Below are 23,725 nucleotides of genomic sequence, written 5' to 3'. Positions count from 1 at the left end.
ATGCTGGTACTTGCCAAGCCTTAAGCTGCATCGCTGCTGCGATCTGACAAGAGCACGCACATTCAGCTTAGAATGGCAGTTGAGAGCAGCTGTTCAATTTGAACCTTCTTTTACTATCTCATAGAGAAACTAACACAATTTTCAGGTTCAAAAAGGTCAACGGAACTTGGGATTCCCAGCCAGTCTCCCATGCTGGTACTTGCCAAGCCTTAAGCTGCATTGCTGCTGCGATCTGACAAGAGCAGGCACATTCAGCTTAGAATGGCCGTTGACAGCAGCATTTCAAATTGAACCTTCTTTTACTATCTCATAGAGAAACCAAAACAATTTTCAAGTTCAAAAACGTCAACAGAACTTGGGATTCCCAGCCAGTCTCCCATGCTGGAACTTGCCAAGCCTTAAGCTGCATCGCTGCTGCGATCTGACAAGAGCACGCACATTCAGCTTAGAATGGCCGTTGACAGCAGCTGTTCAATTTGAACCTTCTTTTACTATCTCATAGAGAAACTAACACAATTTTCAGGTTCAAAAAAGGCAACGGAACTTGGGATTCCCAGCCAGTCTCCCATGCTGGTACTTGCCAAGCCTTAAGCTGCATTGCTGCTGCGATCTGGCGAGAGCAGGCACATTCAGCTTAGAATGGCCATTGACAGCAGTTGTTCAATTTGAACCTTCTTCTTCTATCTTATATAGAAACTAACACAATTTTCAGGTTCAAAAAGGTCACCAGAACTTGGAATTCCAAGCCAGTCTCCCATGCTGGTACTTGCCAAGCCTTAAGCTGCATTGCTGCTGCAATCTGACGAGAGCAGGCACATTCAGCTTAGAATGGCCGTTGACAGCAGCTGTTCAATTTGAACCTTCTTTTGCTATTTAATAGAGAAACTAACACAATTTTCAGGTTCAAAAAGGTCACCAGAACTTGGGATTCCAAGCCAGTCTCCCATGCTGGTACTTGCCAAGCCTTAAGCTGCATCGCTGCTGCGATCTGACAAGAGCACGCACATTCAGCTTAGAATGGCCGTTGACAGCAGCTGTTCAATTTGAACCTTCTTTTACTATCTCATAGAGAAACTAACACATTTTCAGGTTCAAAAAGGTCAACAGAACTTGGGATTCCCAGCCAGTCTCCCATGCTGGTACTTGCCAAGCCTTAAGCTGCATTGCTGCTGCGATCTGACGAGAGCAGGCACATTCAGCTTAGAATGGCCGTTGACAGCAGCTGTTCAATTTGAACCTTCTTTTACTATCTCATAGAGAAACTAACACAATTTTCAGGTTCAAAAAGGTCAACGGAACTTGGGATTCCCAGCCAGTCTCCCATGCTGGTACTTGCCAAGCCTTAAGCTGCATTGCTGCTGCGATCTGACGAGAGCAGGCACATTCAGCTTAGAATGGCCATTGACAGCAGTTGTTCAATTTGAACCTTCTTCTACTAACTCATATAGAAACTAACACAATTTTCAGGTTCAAAAAGGTCACCAGAACTTGGGATTCCAAGCCAGTCTCCCATGCTGGTACTTGCCAAGCCTTAAGCTGCATCGCTGCTGCGATCTGACAAGAGCATGCACATTCAGCTTAGAATGGCCGTTGACAGAAGCTGTTCAATTTGAACCTTCTTTTACTATCTCATAGAGAAACTAACACAATTTTCAGGTTCAAAAAGGTCAACAGAACTTGGGATTCCCAGCCAGTCTCCCATGCTGGTACTTGCCAAGCCTTAAGCTGCATCGCTTCTGCGATCTGACAAGAGCACACACATTCAGCTTAGAATGGCCGTTGACAGCAGTTGTTCAATTTGAACCTTCTTCTACTATCTCATAGAGAAACTAACACAGTTTTCAGGTTCAAAAAAGTCACCAGAACTTGGGATTCCCAGCCAGTCTCCCATGCTGGTACTTGCCAAGCCTTAAGCTGCATCGCTGCTGCGATCTGACAAGAGCACGCACATTCAGCTTAGAATGGCCGTTGACAGCAGCTGTTCAATTTGAACCTTCTTTTACTATCTCATAGAGAAACTAACACAATTTTCAGGTTCAAAAAGGTCAACGGAACTTGGGATTCCCAGCCAGTCTCCCATGCTGGTACTTGCCAAGCCTTAAGCTGCATTGCTGCTGCGATCTGACAAGAGCAGGCACATTCAGCTTAGAATGGCCGTTGACAGCAGCATTTCAAATTGAACCTTCTTTTACTATCTCATAGAGAAACTAAAACAATTTTCAAGTTCAAAAAGGTCAACAGAACTTGGGATTCCCAGCCAGTCTCCCATGCTGGAACTTGCCAAGCCTTAAGCTGCATCGCTGCTGCGATCTGACAAGAGCACGCACATTCAGCTTAGAATGGCCGTTGACAGCAGCTGTTCAATTTGAACCTTCTTTTACTATCTCATAGAGAAACTAACACAATTTTCAGGTTCATAAAGGTCAACAGAACTTGGGATTCCAAGCCAGTCTCCCATGCTGGAACTTGCCAAGCCTTAAGCTGCATCGCTGCTGCGATCTGACAAGAGCACGCACATTCAGCTTAGAATGGCTGTTGACAGCAGCTGTTCAATTTGAACCTTCTTTTACTATCTCATAGAGAAACTAACACAATTTTCAGGTTCATAAAGGTCAACAGAACTTGGGATTCCCAGCCAGTCTCCCATGCTGGTACTTGCCAAGCCTTAAGCTGCATTGCTGCTTCGATCTGACGAGAGCAGGCACATTCAGCTTAGAATGGCCGTTGACAGCAGCTGTTCAATGTGAACCTTCTTTTGCTATCTCATAGAGAAACTAACACAATTTTCAGGTTCAAAAAGGTCAACGGAACTTGGGATTCCCAGCCAGTCTCCCATGCTGGTACTTGCCAAGCCTTAAGCTGCATTGCTGCTGCGATCTGACGAGAGCAGTCACATTCAGCTTAGAATGGCCATTGACAGCAGTTGTTCAATTTGAACCTTCTTCTACTATCTCATATAGAAACTAACACAATTTTCAGGTTCAAAAAGGACACCAGAACTTGGGATTCCAAGCCAGTCTCCCATGCTGGTACTTGCCAAGCCTTAAGCTGCATCGCTGCTGCGATCTGACAAGAGCACGCACATTCAGCTTAGAATGGCCGTTGACAGCAGCTGTTCAATTTGAAAGTTCTTTTACTATCTCATAGAGAAACTAACACAATTTTCAGGTTCAAAAAGGGCAACGGAACTTGGGATTCCCAGCCAGTCTCCCATGCTGGTACTTGCCAAGCCTTAAGCTGCATCGCTGCTGCGATCTGACAAGAGCACGCACATTCAGCTTAGAATGGCCGTTGACAGCAGCTGTTCAATTTGAACCTTCTTTTACTATCTCATAGAGAAACTAACACAATTTTCAGGTTCAAAAAGGTCAACAGAACTTGGGATTCCCAGCCAGTCTCCCATGCTGGTACTTGCCAAGCCTTAAGCTGCATTGCTGCTGCGATCTGACGGGAGCAGGCACATTCAGCTTAGAATGGCCATTGACAGCAGTTGTTCAATTTGAACCTTCTTCTACTATCTCATATAGAAAATAACACAATTTTCAGGTTCAAAAAGGTCACCAGAACTTGGGATTCCAAGCCAGTCTCCCATGCTGGTACTTGCCAAGCCTTAAGCTGCATCGCTGCCGCGATCTGACAAGAGCACGCACATTCAGCTTAGAATGGCCGTTGACAGCAGTTGTTCAATTTGAACCTTCTTCTACTATCTCATAGAGAAACTAACACAGTTTTCAGGTTCAAAAAAGTCACCAGAACTTGGGATTCCCAGCCAGTCTCCCATGCTGGTACTTGCCAAGCCTTAAGCTGCATCGCTGCTGCGATCTGGCGAGAGCAGGCACATTCAGCTTAGAATGGCCATTGACAGCAGTTGTTCAATTTGAACCTTCTTCTACTATCTTATATAGAAACTAACACATTTTCAGGTTCAAAAAGGTCAACGGAACTTGGGATTCCCAGCCAGTCTCCCATGCTGGTACTTGCCAAGCCTTAAGCTGCATCGCTGCTGCGATCTGAAAAGAGCACACACATTCAGCTTAGAATGGCCGTTGACAGCAGTTGTTCAATTTGAACCTTCTTCTACTATCTCATAGAGAAACTAACACAATTTTCAGGTTCAAAAAGGTCACCAGAACTTGGGATTCCCAGCCAGTCTCCCATGCTGGTACTTGCCAAGCCTTAAGCTGCATTGCTGCTGCGATCTGACAAGAGCAGGCACATTCAGCTTAGAATGGCCGTTGACAGCAGCATTTCAAATTGAACCTTCTTTTACTATCTCATAGAGAAACTAAAACAATTTTCAAGTTCAAAAAGGTCAACAGAACTTGGGATTCCCAGCCAGTCTCCCATGCTGGAACTTGCCAAGCCTTAAGCTGCATCGCTGCTGCGATCTGACAAGAGCACGCACATTCAGCTTAGAATGGCCGTTGACAGCAGCTGTTCAATTTGAACCTTCTTTTACTATCTCATAGAGAAACTAACACAATTTTCAGGTTCATAAAGGTCAACAGAACTTGGGATTCCCAGCCAGTCTCCCATGCTGGAACTTGCCAAGCCTTAAGCTGCATCGCTGCTGCGATCTGACAAGAGCACGCACATTCAGCTTAGAATGGCCGTTGACAGCAGCTGTTCAATTTGAACCTTCTTTTACTATCTCATAGAGAAACTAACACAATTTTCAGGTTCATAAAGGTCAACAGAACTTGGGATTCCCAGCCAGTCTCCCATGCTGGTACTTGCCAAGCCTTAAGCTGCATTGCTGCTTCGATCTGACGAGAGCAGGCACATTCAGCTTAGAATGGCCGTTGACAGCAGCTGTTCAATGTGAACCTTCTTTTGCTATCTCATAGAGAAACTAACACAATTTTCAGGTTCAAAAAGGTCAACGGAACTTGGGATTCCCAGCCAGTCTCCCATGCTGGTACTTGCCAAGCCTTAAGCTGCATTGCTGCTGCGATCTGACGAGAGCAGTCACATTCAGCTTAGAATGGCCATTGACAACAGTTGTTCAATTTGAACCTTCTTCTACTATCTCATATAGAAACTAACACAATTTTCAGGTTCAAAAAGGACACCAGAACTTGGGATTCCAAGCCAGTCTCCCATGCTGGTACTTGCCAAGCCTTAAGCTGCATCGCTGCTGCTATCTGACAAGAGCACGCACATTCAGCTTAGAATGGCCGTTGACAGCAGCTGTTCAATTTGAAAGTTCTTTTACTATCTCATAGAGAAACTAACACAATTTTCAGGTTCAAAAAGGGCAACGGAACTTGGGATTCCCAGCCAGTCTCCCATGCTGGTACTTGCCAAGCCTTAAGCTGCATCGCTGCTGCGATCTGACAAGAGCACGCACATTCAGCTTAGAATGGCCGTTGACAGCAGCTGTTCAATTTGAACCTTCTTTTACTATCTCATAGAGAAACTAACACAATTTTCAGGTTCAAAAAGGTCAACAGAACTTGGGATTCCCAGCCAGTCTCCCATGCTGGTACTTGCCAAGCCTTAAGCTGCATTGCTGCTGCGATCTGACGGGAGCAGGCACATTCAGCTTAGAATGGCCATTGACAGCAGTTGTTCAATTTGAACCTTCTTCTACTATCTCATATAGAAAATAACACAATTTTCAGGTTCAAAAAGGTCACCAGAACTTGGGATTCCAAGCCAGTCTCCCATGCTGGTACTTGCCAAGCCTTAAGCTGCATCGCTGCCGCGATCTGACAAGAGCACGCACATTCAGCTTAGAATGGCCGTTGACAGCAGCTGTTCAATTTGAACCTTCTTTTACTATCTCATAGAGAAACTAACACAATTTTCAGGTTCAAAAAGGGCAACGGAACTTGGGATTCCCAGCCAGTCTCCCATGCTGGTACTTGCCAAGCCTTAAGCTGCATTGCTGCTGCGATCTGGCAAGAACAGGCACATTCAGCTTAGAATGGCCATTGACAGCAGTTGTTCAATTTGAACCTTCTTCTACTATCTTATATAGAAACTAACACAATTTTCAGGTTCAAAAAGGTCACCAGAACTTGGGATTCCCAGCCAGTCTCCCATGCTGGTACATGCCAAGCCTTAAGCTGCATTGCTGCTGCGATCTGGCGAGAGCAGGCACATTCAGCTTAGAATGGCCATTGACAGCAGTTGTTCAATTTGAACCTTCTTCTACTATCTTATATAGAAACTAACACATTTTCAGGTTCAAAAAGGTCAACGGAACTTGGGATTCCCAGCCAGTCTCCCATGCTGGTACTTGCCAAGCCTTAAGCTGCATCGCTGCTGCGATCTGAAAAGAGCACACACATTCAGCTTAGAATGGCCGTTGACAGCAGTTGTTCAATTTGAACCTTCTTCTACTATCTCATAGAGAAACTAACACAATTTTCAGGTTCAAAAAGGTCACCAGAACTTGGGATTCCCAGCCAGTCTCCCATGCTGGTACTTGCCAAGCCTTAAGCTGCATTGCTGCTGCGATCTGACAAGAGCAGGCACATTCAGCTTAGAATGGCCGTTGACAGCAGCATTTCAAATTGAACCTTCTTTTACTATCTCATAGAGAAACTAAAACAATTTTCAAGTTCAAAAAGGTCAACAGAACTTGGGATTCCCAGCCAGTCTCCCATGCTGGAACTTGCCAAGCCTTAAGCTGCATCGCTGCTGCGATCTGACAAGAGCACGCACATTCAGCTTAGAATGGCCGTTGACAGCAGCTGTTCAATTTGAACCTTCTTTTACTATCTCATAGAGAAACTAACACAATTTTCAGGTTCATAAAGGTCAACAGAACTTGGGATTCCCAGCCAGTCTCCCATGCTGGAACTTGCCAAGCCTTAAGCTGCATCGCTGCTGCGATCTGACAAGAGCACGCACATTCAGCTTAGAATGGCCGTTGACAGCAGCTGTTCAATTTGAACCTTCTTTTACTATCTCATAGAGAAACTAACACAATTTTCAGGTTCATAAAGGTCAACAGAACTTGGGATTCCCAGCCAGTCTCCCATGCTGGTACTTGCCAAGCCTTAAGCTGCATTGCTGCTTCGATCTGACGAGAGCAGGCACATTCAGCTTAGAATGGCCGTTGACAGCAGCTGTTCAATGTGAACCTTCTTTTGCTATCTCATAGAGAAACTAACACAATTTTCAGGTTCAAAAAGGTCAACGGAACTTGGGATTCCCATCCAGTCTCCCATGCTGGTACTTGCCAAGCCTTAAGCTGCATTGCTGCTGCGATCTGACGAGAGCAGTCACATTCAGCTTAGAATGGCCATTGACAGCAGTTGTTCAATTTGAACCTTCTTCTACTATCTCATATAGAAACTAACACAATTTTCAGGTTCAAAAAGGACACCAGAACTTGGGATTCCAAGCCAGTCTCCCATGCTGGTACTTGCCAAGCCTTAAGCTGCATCGCTGCTGCGATCTGACAAGAGCACGCACATTCAGCTTAGAATGGCCGTTGACAGCAGCTGTTCAATTTGAAAGTTCTTTTACTATCTCATAGAGAAACTAACACAATTTTCAGGTTCAAAAAGGGCAACGGAACTTGGGATTCCCAGCCAGTCTCCCATGCTGGTACTTGCCAAGCCTTAAGCTGCATCGCTGCTGCGATCTGGCAAGAGCACGCACATTCAGCTTAGAATGGCCGTTGACAGCAGCTGTTCAATTTGAACCTTCTTTTACTATCTCATAGAGAAACTAACACAATTTTCAGGTTCAAAAAGGTCAACAGAACTTGGGATTCCCAGCCAGTCTCCCATGCTGGTACTTGCCAAGCCTTAAGCTGCATTGCTGCTGCGATCTGACGGGAGCAGGCACATTCAGCTTAGAATGGCCATTGACAGCAGTTGTTCAATTTGAACCTTCTTCTACTATCTCATATAGAAAATAACACAATTTTCAGGTTCAAAAAGGTCACCAGAACTTGGGATTCCAAGCCAGTCTCCCATGCTGGTACTTGCCAAGCCTTAAGCTGCATCGCTGCCGCGATCTGACAAGAGCACGCACATTCAGCTTAGAATGGCCGTTGACAGCAGCTGTTCAATTTGAACCTTCTTTTACTATCTCATAGAGAAACTAACACAATTTTCAGGTTCAAAAAGGGCAACGGAACTTGGGATTCCCAGCCAGTCTCCCATGCTGGTACTTGCCAAGCCTTAAGCTGCATCGCTGCTGCGATCTGAAAAGAGCACACACATTCAGCTTAGAATGGCCGTTGACAGCAGTTGTTCAATTTGAACCTTCTTCTACTATCTCATAGAGAAACTAACACAATTTTCAGGTTCAAAAAGGTCACCAGAACTTGGGATTCCCAGCCAGTCTCCCATGCTGGTACTTGCCAAGCCTTAAGCTGCATCGCTGCTGCGATCTGAGAAGAGCACGCACATTCAGCTTAGAATGGCCGTTGACAGCAGCTTTTCAATTTGAACCTTCTTTTACTATCTCATAGAGAAACTAACACAATTTTCAGGTTCAAAAAGGTCAACGGAACTTGGGATTCCCAGCCAGTCTCCCATGCTGGTACTTGCCAAGCCTTAAGCTGCATTGCTGCTGCGATCTGACGAGAGCAGTCACATTCAGCTTAGAATGGCCATTGACAGCAGTTGTTCAATTTGAACCTTCTTCTACTATCTCATATAGAAACTAACACAATTTTCAGGTTCAAAAAGGACACCAGAACTTGGGATTCCAAGCCAGTCTCCCATGCTGGTACTTGCCAAGCCTTAAGCTGCATCGCTGCTGCGATCTGACAAGAGCACGCACATTCAGCTTAGAATGGCCGTTGACAGCAGCTGTTCAATTTGAAAGTTCTTTTACTATCTCATAGAGAAACTAACACAATTTTCAGGTTCAAAAAGGGCAACGGAACTTGGGATTCCCAGCCAGTCTCCCATGCTGGTACTTGCCAAGCCTTAAGCTGCATCGCTGCTGCGATCTGACAAGAGCACGCACATTCAGCTTAGAATGGCCGTTGACAGCAGCTGTTCAATTTGAACCTTCTTTTACTATCTCATAGAGAAACTAACACAATTTTCAGGTTCAAAAAGGTCAACAGAACTTGGGATTCCCAGCCAGTCTCCCATGCTGGTACTTGCCAAGCCTTAAGCTGCATTGCTGCTGCGATCTGACGGGAGCAGGCACATTCAGCTTAGAATGGCCATTGACAGCAGTTGTTCAATTTGAACCTTCTTCTACTATCTCATATAGAAAATAACACAATTTTCAGGTTCAAAAAGGTCACCAGAACTTGGGATTCCAAGCCAGTCTCCCATGCTGGTACTTGCCAAGCCTTAAGCTGCATCGCTGCCGCGATCTGACAAGAGCACGCACATTCAGCTTAGAATGGCCGTTGACAGCAGCTGTTCAATTTGAACCTTCTTTTACTATCTCATAGAGAAACTAACACAATTTTCAGGTTCAAAAAGGGCAACGGAACTTGGGATTCCCAGCCAGTCTCCCATGCTGGTACTTGCCAAGCCTTAAGCTGCATTGCTGCTGCGATCTGGCAAGAGCAGGCACATTCAGCTTAGAATGGCCATTGACAGCAGTTGTTCAATTTGAACCTTCTTCTACTATCTTATATAGAAACTAACACAATTTTCAGGTTCAAAAAGGTCACCAGAACTTGGGATTCCCAGCCAGTCTCCCATGCTGGTACTTGCCAAGCCTTAAGCTGCATTGCTGCTGCGATCTGGCGAGAGCAGGCACATTCAGCTTAGAATGGCCATTGACAGCAGTTGTTCAATTTGAACCTTCTTCTACTATCTTATATAGAAACTAACACATTTTCAGGTTCAAAAAGGTCAACGGAACTTGGGATTCCCAGCCAGTCTCCCATGCTGGTACTTGCCAAGCCTTAAGCTGCATCGCTGCTGCGATCTGAAAAGAGCACACACATTCAGCTTAGAATGGCCGTTGACAGCAGTTGTTCAATTTGAACCTTCTTCTACTATCTCATAGAGAAACTAACACAATTTTCAGGTTCAAAAAGGTCACCAGAACTTGGGATTCCCAGCCAGTCTCCCATGCTGGTACTTGCCAAGCCTTAAGCTGCATCGCTGCTGCGATCTGAGAAGAGCACGCACATTCAGCTTAGAATTGCCGTTGACAGCAGCTTTTCAATTTGAACCTTCTTTTACTATCTCATACAGAAACTAACACAATTTTAAGGTTCAAAAACGGTCAACGGAACTTGGGATTCCCAGACAGTCTCCCATGCTGGTACTTGCCAAGCCTTAAGCTGCATCGCTGCTGCGATCTGAGAAGAGCACGCACATTCAGCTTAGAATTGCCGTTGACAGCAGCTTTTCAATTTGAACCTTCTTTTACTATCTCAAACAGAAACGAACACAATTTTCAGGTTCAAAAAGGTCAACGGAACTTGGGATTCCCAGCCAGTCTCCCATGCTGGTACTTGCCAAGCCTTAAGCTGCATCGCTGCTGCGATCTGACAAGAGCACGCACATTCAGCTTAGAATGGCCGTTGACAGCAGCTGTTCAATTTGAACCTTCTTTTACTATCTCATAGAGAAACTAACACATTTTCAGGTTCAAAAAGGTCAACAGAACTTGGGATTCCCAGCCAGTCTCCCATGCTGGTACTTGCCAAGCCTTAAGCTGCATCGCTGCTGCGATCTGACGAGAGCAGGCACATTCAGCTTAGAATGGCCGTTGACAGCAGCTGTTCAATTTGAACCTTCTTTTACTATCTCATAGAGAAACTAACACAATTTTCAGGTTCAAAAAGGTCACCAGAACTTGGGATTCCCAGCCAGTCTCCCATGCTGGTACTTGCCAAGCCTTAAGCTGCATCGCTGCTGCGATCTGACAAGAGCACGCACATTCAGCTTAGAATGGCCGTTGACAGAAGCTGTTCAATTTGAACCTTCTTTTACTATCTCATAGAGAAACTAACACAATTTTCAGGTTCAAAAAGGTCAACGGAACTTGGGATTCCCAGCCAGTCTCCCATGCTAGTACTTGCCAAGCCTTAAGCTGCATTGCTGCTGCGATCTGACAAGAGCAGGCACATTCAGCTTAGAATGGCCATTGACAGCAGCATTTCAAATTGAACCTTCTTTTACTATCTCATAGAGAAACCAAAACAATTTTCAAGTTCAAAAACGTCAACAGAACTTGGGATTCCCAGCCAGTCTCCCATGCTGGAACTTGCCAAGCCTTAAGCTGCATCGCTGCTGCGATCTGACAAGAGCACGCACATTCAGCTTAGAATGGCCGTTGACAGCAGCTGTTCAATTTGAAACTTCTTTTACTATCTCATAGAGAAACTAACACAATTTTCAGGTTCAAAAAGGGCAACGGAACTTGGGATTCCCAGCCAGTCTCCCATGCTGGTACTTGCCAAGCCTTAAGCTGCATTGCTGCTGTGATCTGGCGAGAGCAGGCACATTCAGCTTAGAATGGCCATTGACAGCAGTTGTTCAATTTGAACCTTCTTCTACTATCTTATATAGAAACTAACACAATTTTCAGGTTCAAAAAGGTCACCAGAACTTGGGATTCCAAGCCAGTCTCCCATGCTGGTACTTGCCAAGCCTTAAGCTGCATTGCTGCTGCAATCTGACAAGAGCAGGCACATTCAGCTTAGAATGGCCGTTGACAGCAGCTGTTCAATTTGAACCTTCTTTTGCTATCTCATAGAGAAACTAACACAATTTTCAGGTTCAAAAAGGGCACCAGAACTTGGGATTCCAAGCCAGTCTCCCATGCTGGTACTTGCCAAGCCTTAAGCTGCATCGCTGCTGCGATCTGACAAGAGCACGCACATTCAGCTTAGAATGGCCGTTGACAGCAGCTGTTCAATTTGAACCTTCTTTTACTATCTCATAGAGAAACTAACACAATTTTCAGGTTCAAAAAGGGCAACGGAACTTGGGATTCCCAGCCAGTCTCCCATGCTGGTACTTGCCAAGCCTTATGCTGCATTGCTGCTGCGATCTTTCGAGAGCAGGCACATTCAGCTTAGAATGGCCGTTGACAGCAGTTGTTCAATTTGAACCTTCTTCTACTATCTTATATAGAAACTAACACAATTTTCAGGTTCAAAAAGGTCACCAGAACTTGGGATTCCAAGCCAGTCTCCCATGCTGGTACTTGCCAAGCCTTAAGCTGCATTGCTGCTGCAATCTGACAAGAGCAGGCACATTCAGCTTAGAATGGCCGTTGACAGCAGCTGTTCAATTTGAACCTTCTTTTGCTATCTCATAGAGAAACTAACACAATTTTCAGGTTCAAAAAGGTCACCAGAACTTGGGATTCCAAGCCAGTCTCCCATGCTGGTACTTGCCAAGCCTTAAGCTGCATCGCTGCTGCAATCTGACAAGAGCACGCACATTCAGCTTAGAATGGCCGTTGACAGCAGCTGTTCAATTTGAACCTTTTTTTACTATCTCATAGAGAAACTAACACAATTTTCAGGTTCAAAAAGGTCAACAGAACTTGGGATTCCCAGCGAGTCTCCCATGCTGGTACTTGCCAAGCCTTAAGCTGCATCGCTGCTGCGATCTGAAAAGAGCACACACATTCAGCTTAGAATGGCCGTTGACAGCAGTTGTTCAATTTGAACCTTCTTCTACTATCTCATAGAGAAACTAACACAATTTTCAGGTTCAAAAAGGTCAACAGAACTTGGGATTCCCAGCCAGTCTCGCATGCTGGTACTTGCCAAGCCTTAAGCTGCATTGCTGCTGCGATCTGACGAGAGCAGGCACATTCAGCTTAGAATGGCCGTTGACAGCAGCTGTTCAATTTGAACCTTCTTTTACTATCTCATAGAGAAACTAACACAATTTTCAGGTTCAAAAAGGTCAACGGAACTTGGGATTCCCAGCCAGTCTCCCATGCTGGTACTTGCCAAGCCTTAAGCTGCATCGCTGCTGCGATCTGACAAGAGCACGCACATTCAGCTTAGAATGGCCGTTGACAGCAGCTGTTCAATTTGAACCTTCTTTTACTATCTCATAGAGAAACTAACACAATTTTCAGGTTCAAAAAGGTCAACGGAACTTGGGATTCCCAGCCAGTCTCCCATGCTGGTACTTGCCAAGCCTTAAGCTGCATTGCTGCTGCGATCTGACAAGAGCAGGCACATTCAGCTTAGAATGGCCGTTGACAGCAGCAATTCAAATTGAACCTTCTTTTAATATCTCATAGAGAAACTAAAACAATTTTCAAGTTCAAAAACGTCAACAGAACTTGGGATTCCCAGCCAGTCTCCCATGCTGGAACTTGCCAAGCCTTAAGCTGCATCGCTGCTGCGATCTGACAAGAGCACGCACATTCAGCTTAGAATGGCCGTTGACAGCAGCTGTTCAATTTGAACCTTCTTTTACTATCTCATAGAGAAACTAACACAATTTTCAGGTTCAAAAAGGGCAACGGAACTTGGGATTCCCAGCCAGTCTCCCATGCTGGTACTTGCCAAGCCTTAAGCTGCATTGCTGCTGCAATCTAACGAGAGCAGGCACATTCAGCTTAGAATTGCCGTTGACAGCAGCAGTTCAATTTGAACCTTCTTTTACTATCTCATAGAGAAACTAACACAATTTTCAGATTCAAAAAGGTCAACAGAACTTGGGATTCCCAGCCAGTCTCCCATGCTGGTACTTGCCAAGCCTTAAGCTGCATCGCTGCTGCGATCTGAGAAGAGCACGCACATTCAGCTTAGAATTGCCGTTGACAGCAGCTGTTCAATTTGAACCTTCTTTTACTATCTCATAGAGAAACTAACACAATTTTCAGGTTCAAAAAGGTCAACAGAACTTGGGATTCCCAGCCAGTCTCCCATGCTGGTACTTGCCAAGCCTTAAGCTGCATCGCTGCTGCGATCTGACAAGAGCACGCACATTCAGCTTAGAATGGCCGTTGACAGCAGCTGTTCAATTTGAACCTTCTTTTACTATCTCATAGAGAAACTAACACAATTTTCAGGTTCAAAAAGGGCAACGGAACTTGGGATTCCCAGCCAGTCTCCCATGCTGGTACTTGCCAAGCCTTAAGCTGCATTGCTGCTGAGATCTGACAAGAGCAGGCACATTCAGCTTAGAATGGCCGTTGACAGCAGCATTTCAAATTGAACCTTCTTTTACTATCTCATAGAGAAACTAAAACAATTTTCAAGTTCAAAAACGTTAACAGAACTTGGGATTCCCAGCCAGTCTCCCATGCTGGAACTTGCCAAGCCTTAAGCTGCATCGCTGCTGCGATCTGACAAGAGCACGCACATTCAGCTTAGAATGGCCGTTGACAGCAGCTGTTCAATTTGAACCTTCTTTTACTATCTCATAGAGAAACTAACACAATTTTCAGGTTCAAAAAGGGCAACGGAACTTGGGATTCCCAGCCAGTCTCCCATGCTGGTACTTGCCAAGCCTTAAGCTGCATTGCTGCTGCGATCTGGCGAGAGCAGGCACATTCAGCTTAGAATGGCCATTGACAGCAGTTGTTCAATTTGAACCTTCTTCTACTATCTTATATAGAAACTAACACAATTTTCAGGTTCAAAAAGGTCACCAGAACTTGGGATTCCCAGCCAGTCTCCCATGCTGGTACTTGCCAAGCCTTAAGCTGCATTGCTGCTGCGATCTGGCGAGAGCAGGCACATTGAGCTTAGAATGGCCATTGACAGCAGTTGTTCAATTTGAACCTTCTTCTACTATCTTATATAGAAACTAACACATTTTCAGGTTCAAAAAGGTCAACGGAACTTGGAATTCCCAGCCAGTCTCCCATGCTGGTACTTGCCAAGCCTTAAGTTGCATTGCTGCTGCGATCTGACGAGAGCAGGCAAATTCAGCTTAGAATGGCCGTTGACAGCAGCTGTTCAATTTGAACCTTCTTTTACTATCTCATAGAGAAACTAACACAATTTTCAGGTTCAAAAAGGTCAACAGAACTTGGGATTCCCAGCCAGTCTCCCATGCTGGTACTTGCCAAGCCTTAAGCTGCATCGCTGCTGCGATCTGAAAAGAGCACACACATTCAGCTTAGAATGGCCGTTGACAGCAGTTGTTCAATTTGAACCTTCTTCTACTATCTCATAGAGAAACTAACACAATTTTCAGGTTCAAAAAGGTCACCAGAACTTGGAATTCCCAGCCAGTCTCCCATGCTGGTACTTGCCAAGCCTTAAGCTGCATCGCTGCTGCGATCTGAGAAGAGCACGCACATTCAGCTTAGAATTGCCGTTGACAGCAGCTGTTCAATTTGAACCTTCTTTTACTATCTCATAGAGAAACTAACACATTTTCAGGTTCAAAAAGGTCAACAGAACTTGGGATTCCCAGCCAGTCTCCCATGCTGGTACTTGCCAAGCCTTAAGCTGCATTGCTGCTGCGATCTGACGAGAGCAGGCACATTCAGCTTAGAATGGCCGTTGACAGCAGCTGTCCAATTTGAACCTTCTTTTACTATCTCATAGAGAAACTAACACAATTTTCAGGTTCAAAAAGGTCAACGGAACTTGGGATTCCCAGCCAGTCTCCCATGCTGGTACTTGCCAAGCCTTAAGCTGCATTGCTGCTGCGATCTGACGAGAGCAGGCACATTCAGCTTAGAATGGCCGTTGACAGCAGCTGTTCAATTTGAACCTTCTTTTACTATCTCATAGAGAAACTAACACAATTTTCAGGTTCAAAAAAGTCACCAGAACTTGGGATTCCCAGCCAGTCTCCCATGCTGGTACTTGCCAAGCCTTAAGCTGCATCGCTGCTGCGATCTGACAAGAGCACGCACATTCAGCTTAGAATGGCCGTTGACAGCAGCTGTTCAATTTGAACCTTCTTTTACTATCTCATAGAGAAACTAACACAATTTTCAGGTTCAAAAAGGTCAACGGAACTTGGGATTCCCAGCCAGTCTCCCATGCTGGTACTTGCCAAGCCTTAAGCTGCATTGCTGCTGCGATCTGACAAGAGCAGGCACATTCAGCTTAGAATGGCCATTGACAGCAGCTGTTCAATTTGAACCTTCTTTTACTATCTCATAGAGAAACTAACACAATTTTCAGGTTCAAAAAGGTCAACGGAACTTGGGATTCCCAGCCAGTCTCCCATGCTGGTACTTGCCAAGCCTTAAGCTGCATTGCTGCTGCGATCTGACGAGAGCAGGCACATTCAGCTTAGAATGGCCGTTGACAGCAGCTGTTCAATTTGAACCTTCTTTTACTATCTCATAGAGAAACTAACACAATTTTCAGGTTCAAAAAAGTCACCAGAACTTGGGATTCCCAGCCAGTCTCCCATGCTGGTACTTGCCAAGCCTTAAGCTGCATCGCTGCTGCGATCTGACAAGAGCACGCACATTCAGCTTAGAATGGCCGTTGACAGCAGCTGTTCAATTTGAACCTTCTTTTACTATCTCATAGAGAAACTAACACAATTTTCAGGTTCAAAAAGGTCAACGGAACTTGGGATTCCCAGCCAGTCTCCCATGCTGGTACTTGCCAAGCCTTAAGCTGCATTGCTGCTGCGATCTGACAAGAGCAGGCACATTCAGCTTAGAATGGCCGTTGACTGCAGCATTTCAAATTGAACCTTCTTTTACTATCTCATAGAGAAACTAAAACAATTTTCAAGTTCAAAAACGTCAACAGAACTTGGGATTCCCAGCCAGTCTCCCATGCTGGAACTTGCCAAGCCTTAAGCTGCATCGCTGCTGCGATCTGACAAGAGCACGCACATTCAGCTTAGAATGGCCGTTGACAGCAGCTGCTCAATTTGAACCTTCTTTTACTATCTCATAGAGAAACTAACACAATTTTCAGGTTCAAAAAGGGCAACGGAACTTGGGATTCCCAGCCAGTCTCCCATGCTGGTACTTGCCAAGCCTTAAGCTGCATTGCTGCTGCAATCTGACAAGAGCAGGCACATTCAGCTTAGAATGGCCGTTGACAGCAGCTGTTCAATTTGAACCTTCTTTTGCTATCTCATAGAGAAACTAACACAATTTTCAGGTTCAAAAAGGTCACCAGAACTTGGGATTCCAAGCCAGTCTCCCATGCTGGTACTTGCCAAGCCTTAAGCTGCATTGCTGCTGCGATCTGACGAGAGCAGGCACATTCAGCTTAGAATGGCCGTTGACAGCAGCTGTTCAATTTGAACCTTCTTTTACTATCTCATAGAGAAACTAACACAATTTTCAGGTTCAAAAAGGGCAACGGAACTTGGGATTCCCAGCCAGTCTCCCATGCTGGTACTTGCCAAGCCTTAAGCTGCATTGCTGCTGCGATCTGGCGAGAGCAGGCACATTCAGCTTAGAATGGCCGTTGACAGCAGCTGTTCAATTTGAACCTTCTTTTGCTATCTCATAGAGAAACTAACACAATTTTCAGGTTCAAAAAGGTCACCAGAACTTGGGATTCCAAGCCAGTCTCCCATGCTGGTACTTGCCAAGCCTTAAGCTGCATCGCTGCTGCGATCTGACAAGAGCACGCACATTCAGCTTAGAATGGCTGTTGACAGCAGCTGTTCAATTTGAACCTTCTTTTACTATCTCATAGAGAAACTAACACAACTTTCAGGTTCAAAAAGGGCAACGGAACTTGGGATTCCCAGCCAGTCTCCCATGCTGGTACTTGCCAAGCCTTAAGCTGCATTGCTGCTGCGATCTGGCGAGAGCAGGCACATTCAGCTTAGAATGGCCATTGACAGCAGTTGTTCAATTTGAACCTTCTTCTACTATCTTATATAGAAACTAACACAATTTTCAGGTTCAAAAAGGTCACCAGAACTTGGGATTCCAAGCCAGTCTCCCATGCTGGTACTTGCCAAGCCTTAAGCTGCATTGCTGCTGCAATCTGACAAGAGCAGGCACATTCAGCTTAGAATGGCCGTTGACAGCAGCTGTTCAATTTGAACCTTCTTTTGCTATCTCATAGAGAAACTAACACAATTTTCAGGTTCAAAAAGGTCACCAGAGCTTGGGATTCCAAGCCAGTCTCCCATGCTGGTACTTGCCAAGCCTTAAGCTGCATCGCTGCTGCGATCTGACAAGAGCACGCACATTCAGCTTAGAATGGCCGTTGACAGCAGCTGTTCAATTTGAACCTTCTTTTACTATCTCATAGAGAAACTAACACAATTTTCAGGTTCAAAAAGGGCAACGGAACTTGGGATTCCCAGCCAGTCTCCCATGCTGGTACTTGCCAAGCCTTATGCTGCATTGCTGCTGCGATCTGGCGAGAGCAGGCACATGCAGCTTAGAATGGCCGTTGACAGCAGTGGTTCAATTTGAACCTTCTTCTACTATCTTATATAGAAACTAACACAATTTTCAGGTTCAAAAAGGTCACCAGAACTTGGGATTCCAAGCCAGTCTCCCATGCTGGTACTTGCCAAGCCTTAAGCTGCATTGCTGCTGCAATCTGACAAGAGCAGGCACATTCAGCTTAGAATGGCCGTTGACAGCAGCTGTTCAATTTGAACCTTCTTTTGCTATCTCATAGAGAAACTAACACAATTTTCAGGTTCAAAAAGGTCACCAGAACTTGGGATTCCAAGCCAGTCTCCCATGCTGGTACTTGCCAAGCCTTAAGCTGCTTCGCTGCTGCGATCTGACAAGAGCACGCACATTCAGCTTAGAATGGCCGTTGACAGCAGCTGTTCAATTTGAACCTTCTTTTACTATCTCATAGAGAAACTAACACATTTTCAGGTCCAAAAAGGTCAACAGAACTTGGGATTCCCAGCCAGTCTCCCATGCTGGTACTTGCCAAGCCTTAAGCTGAATTGCTGCTGCGATCTGACGAGAGCAGGCACATTCAGCTTAGAATGGCCGTTGAAAGCAGCTGTCCAATTTGAACCTTCTTTTACTATCTCATAGAGAAACTAACACAATTTTCAGGTTCAAAAAGGTCAACGGAACTTGGGATTCCCAGCCAGTCTCCCATGCTGGTACTTGCCAAGCCTTAAGCTGCATTGCTGCTGCGATCTGACGAGAGCAGGCACATTCAGCTTAGAATGGCCGTTGACAGCAGCTGTTCAATTTGAACCTTCTTTTACTATCTCATAGAGAAACTAACACAATTTTCAGGTTCAAAAAAGTCACCAGAACTTGGGATTCCCAGCCAGTCTCCCATGCTGGTACTTGCTAAGCCTTAAGCTGCATCGCTGCTGCGATCTGACAAGAGCACGCACATTCAGCTTAGAATGGCCGTTGACAGAAGCTGTTCAATTTGAACCTTCTTTTACTATCTCATAGAGAAACTAACACAATTTTCAGGTTCAAAAAGGTCAACGGAACTTGGGATTCCCAGCCAGTCTCCCATGCTGGTACTTGCCAAGCCTTAAGCTGCATTGCTGCTGCGATCTGACAAGAGCAGGCACATTCAGCTTAGAATGGCCATTGACAGCAGCTGTTCAATTTGAACCTTCTTTTACTATCTCATAGAGAAACTAACACAATTTTCAGGTTCAAAAAGGTCAACGGAACTTGGGATTCCCAGCCAGTCTCCCATGCTGGTACTTGCCAAGCCTTAAGCTGCATTGCTGCTGCGATCTGACAAGAGCAGGCACATTCAGCTTAGAATGGCCATTGACAGCAGCTGTTCAATTTGAACCTTCTTTTACTATCTCATAGAGAAACTAACACAATTTTCAGGTTCAAAAAGGTCAACGGAACTTGGGATTCCCAGCCAGTCTCCCATGCTGGTACTTGCCAAGCCTTAAGCTGCATTGCTGCTGCGATCTGACGAGAGCAGGCACATTCAGCTTAGAATGGCCGTTGACAGCAGCTGTTCAATTTGAACCTTCTTTTACTATCTCATAGAGAAACTAACACAATTTTCAGGTTCAAAAAAGTCACCAGAACTTGGGATTCCCAGCCAGTCTCCCATGCTGGTACTTGCCAAGCCTTAAGCTGCATCGCTGCTGCGATCTGACAAGAGCACGCACATTCAGCTTAGAATGGCCATTGACAGCAGCTGTTCAATTTGAACCTTCTTTTACTATCTCATAGAGAAACTAACACAATTTTCAGGTTCAAAAAGGTCAACGGAACTTGGGATTCCCAGCCAGTCTCCCATGCTGGTACTTGCCAAGCCTTAAGCTGCATTGCTGCTGCGATCTGACAAGAGCAGGCACATTCAGCTTAGAATGGCCGTTGACTGCAGCATTTCAAATTGAACCTTCTTTTACTATCTCATAGAGAAACTAAAACAATTTTCAAGTTCAAAAACGTCAACAGAACTTGGGATTCCCAGCCAGTCTCCCATGCTGGAACTTGCCAAGCCTTAAGCTGCATCGCTGCTGCGATCTGACAAGAGCACGCACATTCAGCTTAGAATGGCCGTTGACAGCAGCTGTTCAATTTGAACCTTCTTTTACTATCTCATAGAGAAACTAACACAATTTTCAGGTTCAAAAAGGTCAACAGAACTTGGGATTCCCAGCCAGTCTCCCATGCTGGTACTTGCCAAGCCTTAAGCTGCATTGCTGCTGCGATCTGACGGGAGCAGGCACATTCAGCTTAGAATGGCCATTGACAGCAGTTGTTCAATTTGAACCTTCTTCTACTATCTCATATAGAAAATAACACAATTTTCAGGTTCAAAAAGGTCACCAGAACTTGGGATTCCAAGCCAGTCTCCCATGCTGGTACTTGCCAAGCCTTAAGCTGCTTCGCTGCTGCGATCTGACAAGAGCACGCACATTCAGCTTAGAATGGCCGTTGACAGCAGCTGTTCAATTTGAACCTTCTTTTACTATCTCATAGAGAAACTAACACATTTTCAGGTCCAAAAAGGTCAACAGAACTTGGGATTCCCAGCCAGTCTCCCATGCTGGTACTTGCCAAGCCTTAAGCTGCATCGCTGCTGCGATCTGACAAGAGCACGCACATTCAGCTTAGAATGGCCGTTGACAGCAGCTGTTCAATTTGAACCTTCTTTTACTATCTCATAGAGAAACTAACACAATTTTCAGGTTCAAAAAGGTCAACGGAACTTGGGATTCCCAGCCAGTCTCCCATGCTGGTACTTGCCAAGCCTTAAGCTGCATCGCTGCTGCGATCTGACAAGAGCACACACATTCAGCTTAGAATGGCCGTTGACAGCAGTTGTTCAATTTGAACCTTCTTCTACTATCTCATAGAGAAACTAACACAATTTTCAGGTTCAAAAAAGTCACCAGAACTTGGGATTCCCAGCCAGTCTCCCATGCTGGTACTTGCCAAGCCTTAAGCTGCATCGCTGCTGCGATCTGACAAGAGCACGCACATTCAGCTTAGAATGGCCGTTGACAACAGCTGTTCAATTTGAACCTTCTTTTACTATCTCATAGAGAAACTAACACAATTTTCAGGTTCAAAAAGGTCAACGGAACTTGGGATTCCCAGCCAGTCTCCCATGCTGGTACTTGCAAAGCCTTAAGCTGCATTGCTGCTGCGATCTGACGAGAGCAGGCACATTCAGCTTAGAATGGCCGTTGACAGCAGCTTTTCAATTTGAACCTTCTTTTACTATCTCATACAGAAACTAACACAATTTTCAGGTTCAAAAAGGTCAACAGAACTTGGGATTCCCAGCCAGTCTCCCATGCTGGAACTTGCCAAGCCTTAAGCTGCATCGCTGCTGCGATCTGACAAGAGCACACACATTCAGCTTAGAATGGCCGTTGACAGCAGCTCTTCAATTTGAACCTTCTTTTACAATCTCATAGAGAAACTAACACAATTTTCAGGTTAAAAATGGTCAACAGAACTTGGGATTCCCAGCCAGTCTCCCATGCTGGTACTTGCCAAGCCTTAAGCTGCATCGCTGCTGCGATCTGACAAGAGCACGCACATTCAGCTTAGAATGGCCGTTGACAGCAGCTGTTCAATTTGAACCTTCTTTTACTATCTCATAGAGAAACTAACACAATTTTCAGGTTAAAAATGGTCAACAGAACTTGGGATTCCCAGCCAGTCTCCCATGCTGGTACTTGCCAAGCCTTAAGCTGCATCGCTGCTACGATCTGAAAAGAGCACACACATTCAGCTTAGAATGGCCGTTGACAGCAGTTGTTCAATTTGAACCTTCTTCTACTATCTCATAGAGAAACTAACACAATTTTCAGGTTCAAAAAGGTCAACGGAACTTGGGATTCCCAGCCAGTCTCCCATGCTGGTACTTGCCAAGCCTTAAGCTGCATTGCTGCTGCGATCTGACAAGAGCACGCACATTCAGCTTAGAATTGCCGTTGACAGCAGCTTTTCAATTTGAACCTTCTTTTACTATCTCATAGAGAAACTAACACAATTTTCAGGTTCAAAAAGGTCAACGGAACTTGGGATTCCCAGCCAGTCTCCCATGCTGGTACTTGCCAAGCCTTAAGCTGCATTGCTGCTGCGATCTGACGAGAGCAGGCACATTCAGCTTAGAATGGCCATTGACAGCAGCTGTTCGATTTAAACCTTCTTTTACTATCTCATAGAGAAACTAACACAATTTTCAGGTTCAAAAAGTTTAACAGAACTTGGGATTCCCAGCCAGTCTCCCATGCTGGTACTTGCCAAGCCTTAAGCTGCATCGCTGCTGCGATCTGACAAGAGCACAAACATTCAGCTTAGAATGGCCATTGACAGCAGTTGTTCAATTTGAACCTTCTTCTACTATCTTATATAGAAACTAACACAATTTTCAGGTTCAAGAAGGTCACCAGAACTTGGGATTCCAAGCCAGTCTCCCATGCTGGTACTTGCCAAGCCTTAAGCTGCATTGCTGCTGCAATCTGACAAGAGCAGGCACATTCAGCTTAGAATGGCCGTTGACAGCAGCTGTTCAATTTGAACCTTCTTTTGCTATCTCATAGAGAAACTAACACAATTTTCAGGTTCAAAAAGGTCACCAGAACTTGGGATTCCAAGACAGTCTCCCATGCTGGTACTTGCCAAGCCTTAAGCTGCATCGCTGCTGCGATCTGACAAGAGCACGCACATTCAGCTTAGAATGGCCGTTGACAGCAGCTGTTCAATTTGAAACTTCTTTTACTATCTCATAGAGAAACTAACACATTTTCAGGTTCAAAAAGGTCAACAGAACTTGGGATTCCCAGCCAGTCTCCCATGCTGGTACTTGCCAAGCCTTAAGCTGCATTGCTGCTGCGATCTGACGAGAGCAGGCACATTCAGCTTAGAATGGCCATTGACAGCAGCTGTTCGATTTGAACCTTCTTTTACTATCTCATAGAGAAACTAACACAATTTTCAGGTTCAAAAAGTTTAACAGAACTTGGGATTCCCAGCCAGTCTCCCATGCTGGTACTTGCCAAGCCTTAAGCTGCATCGTTGCTGCGATCTGACAAGAGCACAAACATTCAGCTTAGAATGGCCGTTGACAGCAGTTGTTCAATTTGAACCTTCTTCTACTATCTCATAGTAGAAACTAACACAATTTTTAGGTTCAAAAAAGTCACCAGAACTTGGGATTCCCAGCCAGTCTCCCATGCTGGTACTTGCCAAGCCTTAAGCTGCATCGCTGCTGCGATCTGACAAGAGCACGCACATTCAGCTTAGAATGGCCGTTGACAGCAGCTGTTCAATTTGAACCTTCTTTTACTATCTCATAGAGAAACTAACACAATTTTCAGGTTCAAAAAGGGCAACGGAACTTGGGATTCCCATGCTGGTACTTGCCAAGCCTTAAGCTGCATTGCTGCTGCGATCTGGCGAGAGCAGGCACAATCAGCTTAGAATGGCCATTGACAGCAGTTGTTTAATTTGAACCTTCTTCTACTATCTC

The 23,725-nt window shown here is 45.1% G+C and overlaps 45 pseudogenes; all 45 read right to left on the bottom strand.

The window, feature by feature from the left end:
• Positions 1-154: 154 nt before the first annotated feature.
• On the bottom strand, positions 155-273 carry LOC140088795 (5S ribosomal RNA; annotated as a pseudogene).
• A 259-nt stretch (positions 274-532) lies between these two features.
• On the bottom strand, positions 533-651 carry LOC140097797 (5S ribosomal RNA; annotated as a pseudogene).
• Positions 652-1,098: 447 nt separating this feature from the next.
• On the bottom strand, positions 1,099-1,217 carry LOC140078993 (5S ribosomal RNA; annotated as a pseudogene).
• Positions 1,218-1,287: 70 nt separating this feature from the next.
• Positions 1,288-1,406, bottom strand: LOC140082577 (5S ribosomal RNA; annotated as a pseudogene).
• Positions 1,407-2,043: 637 nt separating this feature from the next.
• On the bottom strand, positions 2,044-2,162 carry LOC140088794 (5S ribosomal RNA; annotated as a pseudogene).
• A 448-nt stretch (positions 2,163-2,610) lies between these two features.
• LOC140095539 (5S ribosomal RNA) lies at positions 2,611-2,729 on the bottom strand (annotated as a pseudogene).
• A 70-nt stretch (positions 2,730-2,799) lies between these two features.
• On the bottom strand, positions 2,800-2,918 carry LOC140093274 (5S ribosomal RNA; annotated as a pseudogene).
• Positions 2,919-3,366: 448 nt separating this feature from the next.
• Positions 3,367-3,485, bottom strand: LOC140078573 (5S ribosomal RNA; annotated as a pseudogene).
• Positions 3,486-4,688: 1,203 nt separating this feature from the next.
• LOC140095538 (5S ribosomal RNA) lies at positions 4,689-4,807 on the bottom strand (annotated as a pseudogene).
• A 70-nt stretch (positions 4,808-4,877) lies between these two features.
• Positions 4,878-4,996, bottom strand: LOC140093273 (5S ribosomal RNA; annotated as a pseudogene).
• A 448-nt stretch (positions 4,997-5,444) lies between these two features.
• LOC140078572 (5S ribosomal RNA) lies at positions 5,445-5,563 on the bottom strand (annotated as a pseudogene).
• A 1,392-nt stretch (positions 5,564-6,955) lies between these two features.
• Positions 6,956-7,074, bottom strand: LOC140095537 (5S ribosomal RNA; annotated as a pseudogene).
• Positions 7,075-7,144: 70 nt separating this feature from the next.
• LOC140094669 (5S ribosomal RNA) lies at positions 7,145-7,263 on the bottom strand (annotated as a pseudogene).
• A 448-nt stretch (positions 7,264-7,711) lies between these two features.
• LOC140078571 (5S ribosomal RNA) lies at positions 7,712-7,830 on the bottom strand (annotated as a pseudogene).
• Positions 7,831-8,467: 637 nt separating this feature from the next.
• LOC140093272 (5S ribosomal RNA) lies at positions 8,468-8,586 on the bottom strand (annotated as a pseudogene).
• A 448-nt stretch (positions 8,587-9,034) lies between these two features.
• LOC140078570 (5S ribosomal RNA) lies at positions 9,035-9,153 on the bottom strand (annotated as a pseudogene).
• A 1,204-nt stretch (positions 9,154-10,357) lies between these two features.
• Positions 10,358-10,476, bottom strand: LOC140095867 (5S ribosomal RNA; annotated as a pseudogene).
• Positions 10,477-10,545: 69 nt separating this feature from the next.
• On the bottom strand, positions 10,546-10,664 carry LOC140078505 (5S ribosomal RNA; annotated as a pseudogene).
• Positions 10,665-10,923: 259 nt separating this feature from the next.
• On the bottom strand, positions 10,924-11,042 carry LOC140091326 (5S ribosomal RNA; annotated as a pseudogene).
• Positions 11,043-12,624: 1,582 nt separating this feature from the next.
• LOC140095687 (5S ribosomal RNA) lies at positions 12,625-12,743 on the bottom strand (annotated as a pseudogene).
• A 70-nt stretch (positions 12,744-12,813) lies between these two features.
• LOC140095866 (5S ribosomal RNA) lies at positions 12,814-12,932 on the bottom strand (annotated as a pseudogene).
• Positions 12,933-13,002: 70 nt separating this feature from the next.
• On the bottom strand, positions 13,003-13,121 carry LOC140088793 (5S ribosomal RNA; annotated as a pseudogene).
• Positions 13,122-13,758: 637 nt separating this feature from the next.
• LOC140097138 (5S ribosomal RNA) lies at positions 13,759-13,877 on the bottom strand (annotated as a pseudogene).
• A 448-nt stretch (positions 13,878-14,325) lies between these two features.
• LOC140096860 (5S ribosomal RNA) lies at positions 14,326-14,444 on the bottom strand (annotated as a pseudogene).
• A 258-nt stretch (positions 14,445-14,702) lies between these two features.
• Positions 14,703-14,821, bottom strand: LOC140093430 (5S ribosomal RNA; annotated as a pseudogene).
• A 447-nt stretch (positions 14,822-15,268) lies between these two features.
• LOC140078992 (5S ribosomal RNA) lies at positions 15,269-15,387 on the bottom strand (annotated as a pseudogene).
• A 70-nt stretch (positions 15,388-15,457) lies between these two features.
• LOC140090398 (5S ribosomal RNA) lies at positions 15,458-15,576 on the bottom strand (annotated as a pseudogene).
• A 259-nt stretch (positions 15,577-15,835) lies between these two features.
• Positions 15,836-15,954, bottom strand: LOC140092709 (5S ribosomal RNA; annotated as a pseudogene).
• Positions 15,955-16,024: 70 nt separating this feature from the next.
• On the bottom strand, positions 16,025-16,143 carry LOC140090386 (5S ribosomal RNA; annotated as a pseudogene).
• Positions 16,144-16,402: 259 nt separating this feature from the next.
• On the bottom strand, positions 16,403-16,521 carry LOC140088792 (5S ribosomal RNA; annotated as a pseudogene).
• Positions 16,522-16,969: 448 nt separating this feature from the next.
• LOC140097947 (5S ribosomal RNA) lies at positions 16,970-17,088 on the bottom strand (annotated as a pseudogene).
• A 70-nt stretch (positions 17,089-17,158) lies between these two features.
• LOC140094563 (5S ribosomal RNA) lies at positions 17,159-17,277 on the bottom strand (annotated as a pseudogene).
• A 259-nt stretch (positions 17,278-17,536) lies between these two features.
• On the bottom strand, positions 17,537-17,655 carry LOC140096859 (5S ribosomal RNA; annotated as a pseudogene).
• Positions 17,656-18,669: 1,014 nt separating this feature from the next.
• LOC140094615 (5S ribosomal RNA) lies at positions 18,670-18,788 on the bottom strand (annotated as a pseudogene).
• A 70-nt stretch (positions 18,789-18,858) lies between these two features.
• On the bottom strand, positions 18,859-18,977 carry LOC140090373 (5S ribosomal RNA; annotated as a pseudogene).
• Positions 18,978-19,236: 259 nt separating this feature from the next.
• Positions 19,237-19,355, bottom strand: LOC140092707 (5S ribosomal RNA; annotated as a pseudogene).
• A 70-nt stretch (positions 19,356-19,425) lies between these two features.
• Positions 19,426-19,544, bottom strand: LOC140092706 (5S ribosomal RNA; annotated as a pseudogene).
• Positions 19,545-19,614: 70 nt separating this feature from the next.
• LOC140090361 (5S ribosomal RNA) lies at positions 19,615-19,733 on the bottom strand (annotated as a pseudogene).
• A 259-nt stretch (positions 19,734-19,992) lies between these two features.
• Positions 19,993-20,111, bottom strand: LOC140088791 (5S ribosomal RNA; annotated as a pseudogene).
• A 259-nt stretch (positions 20,112-20,370) lies between these two features.
• LOC140078568 (5S ribosomal RNA) lies at positions 20,371-20,489 on the bottom strand (annotated as a pseudogene).
• A 258-nt stretch (positions 20,490-20,747) lies between these two features.
• On the bottom strand, positions 20,748-20,866 carry LOC140097136 (5S ribosomal RNA; annotated as a pseudogene).
• Positions 20,867-21,314: 448 nt separating this feature from the next.
• On the bottom strand, positions 21,315-21,433 carry LOC140092580 (5S ribosomal RNA; annotated as a pseudogene).
• Positions 21,434-21,692: 259 nt separating this feature from the next.
• Positions 21,693-21,811, bottom strand: LOC140097135 (5S ribosomal RNA; annotated as a pseudogene).
• A 448-nt stretch (positions 21,812-22,259) lies between these two features.
• LOC140082575 (5S ribosomal RNA) lies at positions 22,260-22,378 on the bottom strand (annotated as a pseudogene).
• A 636-nt stretch (positions 22,379-23,014) lies between these two features.
• Positions 23,015-23,133, bottom strand: LOC140083692 (5S ribosomal RNA; annotated as a pseudogene).
• Positions 23,134-23,725: the final 592 nt, after the last annotated feature.

The sequence above is a fragment of the Engystomops pustulosus genome, chromosome 9, assembly GCF_040894005.1.
Source record: "Engystomops pustulosus chromosome 9, aEngPut4.maternal, whole genome shotgun sequence".
In the NCBI taxonomy this organism is placed as follows: Eukaryota; Metazoa; Chordata; class Amphibia; order Anura; family Leptodactylidae; genus Engystomops; species Engystomops pustulosus.
The sequence above is the reverse complement of the archived record's forward strand: the minus strand, read 5'-3'. Positions and strand labels throughout refer to the sequence as shown.